The sequence below is a fragment of the Lynx canadensis genome, chromosome F1 (genome assembly GCF_007474595.2).
Source record: "Lynx canadensis isolate LIC74 chromosome F1, mLynCan4.pri.v2, whole genome shotgun sequence".
Lineage (NCBI taxonomy): Eukaryota > Metazoa > Chordata > Mammalia > Carnivora > Felidae > Lynx > Lynx canadensis.
The window spans coordinates 57,855,952-57,866,053 of NC_044319.2; positions in this window are offsets into that span (position 1 = coordinate 57,855,952).

A 10,102-nucleotide genomic window follows, 5' to 3' on the forward strand; every position below is an offset into this window, starting at 1 on the left:
GTGCTTTCTCATACTCCGTTAGTCTCGCCTACAGATTTAAGAGTTTTGTTGTTTCAATGGACGTCGAATCATTTTGGAGACAGAATTGTCTTCGGGACCATCGGATCCTCTCATTTTTCAAAGGGGAGAATGGAGACCCATTCTTGGCTTGCTCATCCAATATCCATGACTACAGAGGCAGCAGCTTCTAAAACAGCAACAACTGCTGTTACAACCTCCAACACCATCTACTGAGCCCCTACTAACAGGTAGAACCCATGTGGTCTTATAGTAGATACTCTGCAGCAGTCATTGTTCATTACCTCCACAAAACAAGCTATGGAGTCATGTGATCCTGTTTCAATGATGAGGAGATTCGGGCTTGTGAATGATTTGCCCAAGGTAAACACCGTTGGTGTCTGGGTCACAATTCAATTCTGTTTCTTGGCTTCAAGGTCTATGCTCACGAGAGACCAGTCCTCATCCCGTTATCTCCCATTTATTTTCTCTTTTATGGAACATAAAGGAACCATCCCGTTCAAAAGAAATTCTCTTGGTCTGGGGTTTCCTCAGAGCATGGGGGCTCTTCAAGCATGTCATTCGAATGAATCCCTGGTCATGATGGTGATCCTTAGTGGAGTAGGGACTATCAGGCAATCAGCATCAGGGTTGAGGGGGTCAAGGCTGGCTTAGGGGCATGCGCAGTAGGATTCCTGTGTGGTTGCACATGACAGCAGCAGAAGGCTTTGACTGGCATGTCACTGTGTTGGACAGTTATCCCTGAATATAACACGGGTACCCCCAGGAGGGGGGACACATTAAGGAATTATCAACTACTCCCACATAGGAAGTGGTTTACCCACTACTTTCCAATCTTTATAGCCATCAGAGTGAAGAAATGCCCTGACAATAAAATATAAGTTCTGGGACATTTTGTTTTGGGAGAAGTAAGTGAAAGAAGAAAGACACGGGACCCCGAAGAGCAGGTGGTATGGCAGAGAGGAGACTTTAAAAAAGAAATCAGGTCACAATACTCCCTTGATTAAAAAGTTTCCCAGAGCTCCTTACTGCTCTTAGAACAAATTCCAGACTTCCTACTCCGGCTTACCACACCCTATGGGACTTGCACCCTCTCCAGTTCCCTCGCTCACCAATTTTCTTTTGGTTAAAGCTCATTTCCTTCTTAGGGACTTTGTGCAGCCCTTCCCATGGCTTCGAATGCTTTCCCTTGAACCACACACAGCTGCCCCCTTGCAGCAGCATTAATCCAGACTAATCAATGTGCAATTGCCACCAGCCTTTGACACCTTATGTTACTTATCCACATGGTAATTACAACCAGCTGATACTTTTGGCCAGAAGGCTTGTTTATTTATTCTCTGCCTCTGTCTCCCAAAATGTGGTGTAGGGACCCATGGTATCCCTAGTGCCTAAGAGTGCCTGGCAAATGGAACATGCTCAAAAATTGCTTGTTGAATGGATGAATGAGAGGGATAGTGGGGCAGGTAGAGGCTTTGGGCTTATTCCTCTGGGTATTAGCTCATTAGTTTATCCAGTGTCTGAGCCAACCTCAGCTCCGTGTTAGCTTTCGTACTCTGGGTAATTTACCCAAACAACATGGACCCCAGCTTTCTCATACTTTAAATGAGCATAGGAAGTCCTACTTCTCAGAGTTGGTATAAAGACGTCATGAGATGGCTCATGTAAATTTCCGATGAGTGACTGGATGCAGTGTCTGACACTGAAGAGACTGGCTTATTACTCTACACCCAGCTCTCAATATTAACGTGGGAATGAACCACTGCTGGTTTTCATATCTTCTTCTACCAACACCAATTAATACAGGTTAGTTCACTGGCTCAGCCTTGTCTAGCTGCTTCTTTGAGGTTAGAGAGAGAACACAAATTTCCCATGGGTAAGGCAAGCAAGCTGTAGACAGGAATAGTGATCTGGGGTTGGTGGGGGAATGAAGGGTTGGGTGAGTGTGGGCATTCTGCATTGGGAGAAAAGTTGAGGGAGAAAAGCTTGGGGTACTAGAATGTTTTTTAAAATTATTTGTTATTATTATTTAAAATATTTATTCTTGAGAGAGAGAGAGAGAGAGAGAGAGAGAGAATGCACGGTGGAGGGGCAGAGAGAGAGAGAGAGAGGGAGAGGCGGAATCCGAAGCAGGCTCTAGGCTCTAAGCTGTCAGCACAGAGCCCGATGCGGGGCTCGAACTCATGAATTGTGAGATCATGACCTGAGCTGAAGTCAGAAACTTAACCGACTGGGCCACGCAGGTGCCGCAGAATGTTTTCGAGGAGAGGGTTGTTGAAGCCCCATTTTGCTTGGTTGGGGAATACATCCTTGGAACTTTATACTGTAGTGGAAAGAGTTCTGTCCCCGGACAGCTCCTGGCTTTGTCACCGAGAGCTGGAGTAGAAGGGCTGTTGAGAACAGGCACTGTGGGGCTAGTCTGCTTGGGTTTGAATCTGGCTCGTCATGTATTACCTGTACAACCTAGGACAAGGTACATAACATCTTTGTGCCTCCTCTGCCTCACCTATAAAATGGAGAAATTGATAACGACACTCTCTACACAGGTTTAAGATGAAGAGTGTATCCATCAGGTGGAAAAGTTTAGAGCAGGGCCTGGAGCACATTTAAGTGTGCTGTGGCTAGTAGCCATTGCATTAGCTGTGTTAGCTTTCTAGCTCCCTTTGTTAAAGTTTATTTCTTTATTTTGAGAGACAGAGAGGGAGAGCATGAGCAGAGAGATGGGCGGAGAGAGAGAATCCCAAGCAGGTTCCACGTTCAGCGTTGAGCCTGATGCAGGACTCGATCTCACAACCGCGAGATCATGACCTGAGCCAAAATCAAGAGCCAGATGCTTCACCGACTGAGCCACCCAGGTGCCCCACAGTTCTAGTTTCTTGAGCAGCCTCTTTGCGGCTTGATAGTTTCATCTGCAAAGTGGGGGCAATGAGGCTGGTGTTACATGCTTCCCAGGATTGTCAATAAATGAAGTCTCAGATATGCAGGTGTTTGAACTAAGCTTGAAGGGCTAGGAAATATAAAAGTGGCCCCAGAATATGCAGTAAGTTGGCCATAGATGGCCAATGGCCCAGCAATGAGTAGTGTGTTTGTTCTCTTCTTATGCCTGAGAATACCGTAAGTTTTCTCTTGTGCTGCCTTTCCCCACCCCCAGGCACTGATTTCTCCTTTTCCAAAATTACTGTTGTTACCAGTGATTATTGCAGGCAAATGAACAAATGTATTTGCACTCGAAGAAGACGTACGTTTACCTCAGACTCTCCTTCCCTAGCACTAATCGCTTCCAGTTACTCATCTGTCCACGGAGGCTGGAGTAAGGGCAGAGACCCCCTTCCTGGGTGTGAGGTGTGATGCTGTGACATAATGAGCCAGGTAGTCATGCTCCGAGTATAAACATTGGCTCATCATCTCATCATGAAACATTTTTAAAGCTCATTTCTGGATGCACGGAGCAGCTTTCTTTTTCTTTCTTTTTTTTGTTTTGTTAAAATTCGAATGAAAGAGAGGCTTACACATCAAAAAAATTTTTTTAACGTTTATTTAATTTTTGAGAGAGAAAGAGGCAGAATGGGAGCCGGGATAGGGGCAGAGAGAGAGGGAGGCATAGAAACGGAAGGCTCCAGGCTCTGAGCTGTCAGCACGGGGCCTGACGCCTAGGACTCGAACTCACGAACTGCAAGATCATGGCCTGAGCCGAAGTCAGACACCGAACCGACTGAGCCACCCAGGCGCCCCTGACACATCTTGGTTCTGTTCTTCGTCTCTCTCTTGAGACTTCAGAAACAACTGGAATTTCCCTGGCCACCTTACAGGACAAAACTTGTCCCATTATGAGCAGCCCATTCCATCATCATCAGCGGGATCTGGAGAGCGATCTTGAGGAGGTGATGTTATGTTTGCTAAAGTTAGAAAAGGGAAAGAAGCTGATAGATTTCAGGACCACGAAAGAAGGAGTATTGAGCAGGGACATGTATCGTGAGCCATCAAGCTAGAAGGAAGGACGTGCTCTTGGTTTGGTTGTTCACGACGTGCCATCAATGAAATACGAAGCCCTCCAAATCCCTAAAACCCAGGCACAGTATGTTAACGGGCGTAGCAGCGCGTATGGGTGGAGGCGGTGTGTGGACCTCATCGGCTCTCTCTGTTTTAAACACTGTGTATGTGTTCATTGGCCCCAGACCAGTTCTACCACTTAACCTGTCCTTGCCCCACAGCCCTGGTAGTTTTTGCTTGGGACCATGTACCCTCTGCTTGTCTGCAGAATCTTGTATCCTCTCAGGGAGAGTCGTGTGGTGGGCTGGTGGCGAAATGAGAGGGAAATATGTACACACAGGGCCCAGCTGAAAATGACTTTAGCACAGAGTTTATTTAATACATCCTCCAAATTGTAGTTTGAAGCCTCTGTTAACAAGAAAGCACTCTCTTTTTGAGCAGCGGGAGTGTTTTATAAATGGAATTTGCAGACCGGCAATGCTCCCCATTAATTTTCCCTGTCTACAATTACTATCATTACATTCTTAAAGCACTTTTAAAATAAACTACGCCATGATGTAATGTGCACACTCTGAGCTCCAGTGATGGGACAATGGGGCAGCAGCATCTGGAGTTTGGACTGCTATCTTCTAGGGAACATCTTGATGGCTATAATTACTGTCATGTTATGGGAACTGAAAAAAAAAAAGGCGCCAGAGTTCCAAATAAAACATAAAATGGCTTTGATATAATAAATGTCACTATCATTGTTTAAAAATGTTGTGACCCGTCTGCTGTAGTTTCTGAGAAAGATATTTTCCAGCACTTGATATTCCGCCCCCCCTTCCTCTCTTTCATATTCTATTACTGCAGATAAGGATGAAGAAAATCCTTAGGACAGACTTGTTTTAAATCAATGTAACACAATGCCAGCATTGTCTCTCTTCAAGATGAACTTTTAAGTTAAATTTGGCATGAGCTTTACCAGAACTACAAACAACTTTGCTCCAGAGACACTTTATCCACCCTATTAGGGAGCATTAATAATTCAAATGTTATGGTTGTGGTTAATTGTGCTCATTGGGATAAACCAGGGGCGGGAGCATTTTTGTATAGGACATGCTTGCGTCCACTGCGTCCCCAGCCAAGGCATCCAGAACAGTTTAAACTCACTCCAGAGGAGTCGCAAAACGCACATGTGGTGTAAATGTTATCATCCCATGGGAGCCAGGTTTGGAAGAACCCGTGATGAACTTGGACCCAGGTATTGGACCAGTTTCTGTATCAAGTGACGAGGATCACTTGTATATGGGAGAAGTCATTATTGTGGGTACTGATCCATGGTGACATTCATTCATTTTCTCAAGGAAATTTTATTATATGAAATTGATTTAACTTTGTGGAATCTAAGTCATGGTTTCATAGTGAGTATCAGCAACTTTAAGGAAGCCAGTGCATCTGACTTAGGCAACCGATTAGCTTTGACAATAGTGTGTACACAAAACCTTAATGAAGTAATCTGTTCTGCTGATCATTTTTCTTTACGGGTTTGCTGATAACATCTTCAGTTTGAGGATGGACCTTCTGATGTAAGAGTTGGGACTCAACCAGGAAAAATTTATTTGACCTGATCTGGATTTCATCATGTTCTGTGAGTTTGTAGAGTAATCTTTCCACATGTGTCACATCGATTGACTGGCTGTCTCTACGTGTTCTCTTGGGCAGTGACTTCTTTTTATTTCATTTGGTATCATGTTTCCCCTTTTCTCAAAGATTTGTCCATATGTCCTTGCTGGTTAGCAGTAAGTGAGACCATAGACAATGGTTTGGCTTTCAGGTGTAAGTTTTTTCATCCTCACGCTACCTACTGGGGTGAGTTTCTTCAGCAGTCAGCACTGGCCAGCTCCCTAGGCAAAGCATGGGAGACCATCTTAGGCCAAACCAGGTGAAGAGTGGCATTGACCTTGATAGTCCATCTCAGTTCTGGAAAAAACCAATCCAAGCAGAGACTCTATTGTTAATAGATAATAGAGCCTTCTTTGGGTACAGACCAGAGGGCATTGTTAATGTCTGTGTTTCCAAGTCTGCTGACCAGATCTTCTATTCACTAGTTACTTTCCAAGGTCTGTTCTTTCTCAGAAGTGGGACTCACTTATCAACACTCCACGATGCCGTGAGGCTAGAGAACAATTCTAGATTTGTTTGCAAGGGACGCGAAGCCAATTGTTGGAGGGCTATTTGCATACTACCCTGAAATCCAAGTCAGGTTTTCGTTTTGCCTCTGTGATACAGCTTTGAAAATGCTCGATTCTTCACTTTGTCTCGTAAGTATGCTTCTGCCCTTTGAAAAATAACTCCATCTTCGTCCTGCTCATTCTACCCCTTTATTGTTTTCAGTATGGCTCCCAAGTACTGGATACTCAATGAGGACTAATTGCTGGTTGCAATATTCCAAAGAATATTTGTGTAAGTGGTCTTGTTATAAAACAAATTGAACTTTCCTATTGAAAGATTATTATGCTATTTCGGCATTAAGTAGTACATCATAAAAAGACGTTAGCAACACTAACTGGACGTTCAATCTACTTTCTGTTTGTTGAAGCGTTTATGGCTCTTACTCAAGACAAGAGAAATAACAAGGAAAGAAATGACTCTGAATACAGAACATTTTATTACACAAATAAAAAAAATGAGAGCGTATCTGTTAGCTCTTGCCAACTTTTGAAATATGGATTCCATTTGTCTTTATTATGGTCTATTCCCGTAGTGCCGTTTTCCTATTTATTAATTTTTGTATGTTACCATTAAACAGATATGTGTGCCTACTGGAAATAGTCAAAGCTGTTTCAAGAAACATGAAAAATGAGAAAAATATATCAACTCATCTTTTTATTATTCTGTCAATAAATTAAGAGGCATGCAGTTCTTGTGGTTTATAATCCCTTTCCAAAAAAGTATGTGTGTTATCATGGTAAAACGTCCCAGCAAATCTGTAATAATCACGATGACTCATAGATATGTGATTCCCCTTATTAAGAAAAAAAAAGTACAGGAAATCCAATATAAATGAACTGTTTTCCTCAGTAGTGTAATAAAACTTGGATACCGGTATATGAGTTTTTGATTATATCATTCACTGATAATCTCTGGGTTCATTTCCTCCCAGTGAAGATTCAGTCTCCTTCTTCCCCCCCGCCCCCGCCCCCACCAGCCCCTTTTGGCCACTAACATTTTAGCAATCCTGCTCCCTCGGCTGGGGAGGAGGCCTCCCAGTCACAGCCACCACAGCGTAGTATATTTTAAGGGCTGTAAATTTTCACCGTCAGATTTGAGCCAGGGGTGTTAAGCTCCAGAAGATACACATCTGCTTCCTACTCAAATGGTCTTTTGTTGTGCTTCTCAGTAGAGGGAGAGTTGTAATGCCGCAAGAATAAATCCCGAGTGGGGAGGGGTAAATTATGGCGTTTCAAAAAGAAATGTTCATGACTGCAAATATAACCGGGCTTAATTCTGTTCTTAAATTCTGTATTTCTTTTCAGAGGGCCATGATAATTTTTTATTACTCTTTAATGAACAGAGTAAGTCACTATTCAGTTTCGAAAGTGAAAAATTATTTTGTAACCTGAGTCATAACCCCTGAATGTATCTGGTTTCTATGTTTGGATTTCCAAATGTCAGGTTTTCCTAAATAGGATCACATGAGTACAGGGCCAGAAAACAAAAGAAATGTCTAAGCAACTACTTGGGAAGTGTGCCTGTGGTCCATGCCGTTGTATCCAGCCTATGAGTTTTTATTTACTAAAAAAGAGGTAATCAAAGAATACTTAGTGTCAGAGGTTTATTTACATTCTTTCTATTCTAATACTTCACTATCCAAGAGCAGACAATGATGGACCAATTTCATAGCTAGCAGAAATGCAAAGAGATAAATATAATCAATTTTCAGTTTCCTCATGGGTTTTGTTCCAAAGTCCACTTGTGAGTCTTTCTTTTGGAACTGTGGGCGTATTTTCCCATCGAAACAAATTTATCACTGGTAGGTCAGTTTCCTAGCCAGCCCACAGAATATGCTCAACCCATATGCCGCTAAAAACTAGTATGAAAAAACTTGATCATAAAATTTCTGGGGATACAAGCATTTATTTATTCATTCAAAAATGTATTGAGTGCTTACTTGGTGGGAATTCAGAGACAACCTGGGTGTCCGATGGTAAGAACGTGTTGGTTGAATCAGCAGTTAAATGCTTGTTTCTTAGTCCAAGTGCCATCATGGAACATAAAGTAGTATGTTCTGCAAGTACACAGGACATAAGGTGAAGGTGCAGGGGGTTAGAACAGGATTCTCAGAGGATGTCTGAGTTTTGTTTTGTTTTTTTTTCTTTTTGCTAGAAGAGAAGGATGGAGTCAGGGAAGGGAGTGAAAGTGGGAATTTTCTCTTGGTGAGAAGGGGAATCATCATGAAGACTTAAAAGATCTTAGCCTGTTGAGAACAGGTGGGAAGGTTGACTGTCACGTAGCAAGGGCCTTGCCAATGGGGCTTGGCAAATAGGGGTTTGTTTGCTTCACTTGGAGGTGAGATTTCCAGTAGGGGATTGACATGTTCATATTTGCACTTTAAAAGTTCGCTTGGCCACTCTGTTATACTGAATGGGCTAGGCCATTGGCCCAGGGTAGGGAGAGGGAGCAGGGGGCTGTTGGAGTTAGGTCAGAAAAAAATACCGGGACATGAGGGGAGGCTACGTGGGAAAGAAGGGATGGATTGGGGATACTAAGGAGGTAAATATGCTAGGACCTGAAGACAGATTTGATTTAGTAATAAGATAACATTAGAGATGAATAGAAAGAATGGGAATATACTATTCATACACACATGAAAAGAGGAAGAAAAGTGAAAGGAAAGGAAAGAAATAAAATGAAAAGGAAAGGAAAGAAAAAGAAAGAAGAAAGAAAGAAAGAAAGAAAGAAAGAAAGAAAGAAAAGAAGGAAGGAAGGGATGTAGGAAGGAAAGATGGTAGGAAGGAAAGAAAGAAGGAAGGAAAGGAGGAAGGAAAGATGGAAGGAAGGAAAGAAAGAAGGAAGGAAGGAAGGGAGGAAGGAAAGGGGAGGCATAGACCTGGGGGCAGGAGCTCAGTTACAAGTCTGTGTGCTGGAATCATTACTTTGCTCAGAAGGTTGGAGATGAAGGACGTACTTGGGAACAATAGAGGCAGGAGATATGATCGGTGAGAAGGAGGAGGGTTTAAAGGGGGTCGTCAGAGGTGGTGGATCATAGCTAGAAGAGAACCTTGCCCAGAAGTCAAGACAGTAGAAGATTTCAGGGAAGATAGAAAAAAAAAAAAAAAAAAAGAGTCACTGGTATAGATACCAAGATTAAGAAATACATTGGATTTAGCCGATAGGAGGATATTGGTGATCCAAATTCCAGTTTGGGAGACCAGGAACACATTTCTCTGTCCTGCGCTAGTGGCTCTGTCACAGAGCAAAGTAGCTGTGCTGCAGTGATGTGGGGTGAGGGTGGGGCCATAGGTCTCTGTCAGGAAAGTAGTGACCACTGGGTTGAAACGGTGAAACTGCAGAGTTGTAGTCCTGAGTGGAAAGGGTTTGAAGGGTGGGTGTGTGTTGGGTGTGTGTGGGAGAGGGTGTGAAGTGTACTATTCCAATGAGAGAGACCCAAGGAGAAGTGTGCTTAGGGTAAACGGCTGTGGGAGATGGATGGCCAGTGGCTACGAACATGGGTTATCGATAAGCTGATTCTTACCGGTCGCTGTGTTATTATTACCCAAAGGGCCCCATTTTTGGAAAGCGTGAGGGTGACATCTAAACTCCTTAGCGGAACGTGCAAAGCTTATCACAGGTGGGTCCTCACTAGCCTCAACTCTAGCCGCCGTCCAACCGTGTTTCCCCCTGTTGGAATGCTGTCCTACCCCCTCCACACGCCCACCCCCATTCTCTCTCCTACCTCCATGTTCTTCGCATGCGGTTCCATCTGTCATGAATGTTCGATTCCCCTTTTCCCAGCAATCTTCCTAAACCACACAGACTGAATGTCATCTCTTCCGTAAAGCCCCTATGACAGAGTAGGTTCTCCAGTTCCTTGCTTGTATATTTATTAAAG